Consider the following 1,208-nt stretch of genomic DNA (forward strand, 5'->3'; position numbering starts at 1 on the left):
AAACCTGACTGCCCCTGGCCTCCTTTTGTCTTCTACCCTCTGCCGCAAGAGGGGCTGTCCATGCAAATAGGTTCCATCTAGTGACTGCCCAGCCCCTCCCTAAGCCCTGGTGCTGGAGCTCAGCTCACACCACACACTGAAGAGGATGGTGGTTGACTTCACCCCTGGGGAGAGCCCTGGGAAGAAGCATCTGTTGAGACAACACACAGGTCCCTCCTCAGGGAACTCTGCCACTCCAGAGAGGACATAGCTGCTAAGTTCTCAGCAGGGAGACCTGGTCCTCAGGTCCAGGCTCCTTTGAGTAAATGGTCCTTACTGAGCAGCTGTGTAGGCTGTCTCACAGAGCCACCTGCCTGTCACAGGCCCAAAGCCCTGAGAGCCCAGCTGGTTTCTGCAACTCACCAGGTCCCTATCTATTCACACATCTGTGATCTGATTTACTGATAGTGTGATTCCATAGTGCTGTCCATGATTACTGTAGTGTTTTTCACTCTCAGAAGGAGTCCTGGTCTATGTGAGATGCAAAAGTTCACCTAAATTACAACGTAAGTTGCTGGCACTCCAGAGATGATACTGCAAACATCATATCTCTCCATTTGTATGCAATTTAGAATATTGACATATGTAGGTAAGCATGTTTACACAAACTCTGGATCTTGAAGATTTTCTTCTGTTTTCTTCTGAAAGATTATAGCTTTATGTTTTACAGTTAAGTCTAGGATACATTTAATGATTTCTTTTTTTAATAAGAAGAGAGGCTTAGGTGAAATTAATTTCCCCCTATGGATATCTAATTGTTCTGTGGTCATTTGTCCAAAAGGCTATCCTTCTAAAAGATTTTTTCAACTTTGTCAAAAATAATTACCTACAAGCCAGCTTTGGACACTTTGCATGCCGGATCTCCTCCTTTTCCTGTGCTGGTTATTTGTGGTGACCATGAAGAAGACCCTGAATCCCAAAGCCAAGGTGGCCCAAGCCCAGGTGGCACAGGTGGTCAGCATCAGAGTGGGCCTGGGGCTGCAGAATGTGCTGAGGACCAGCTTGGGGCCTAAGGTAATCGTTCCCTGACCCAGTGGTGTAAGGTGGTTAGGGCAAAGCCAAGGGCCCGCATCTGTTGTCTTAGGGTTAGATTGTCTATCTCATTTAGATCCCCCCTTATGCCCTTGATAATGGGGGAGGGTGCTCATAAAGGATTTTATAAAGGGAGA

This window comes from Panthera pardus, unplaced genomic scaffold (assembly GCF_024362965.1).
Source record: "Panthera pardus isolate Hobbes unplaced genomic scaffold, ASM2436296v1 HiC_scaffold_15, whole genome shotgun sequence".
Lineage (NCBI taxonomy): Eukaryota > Metazoa > Chordata > Mammalia > Carnivora > Felidae > Panthera > Panthera pardus.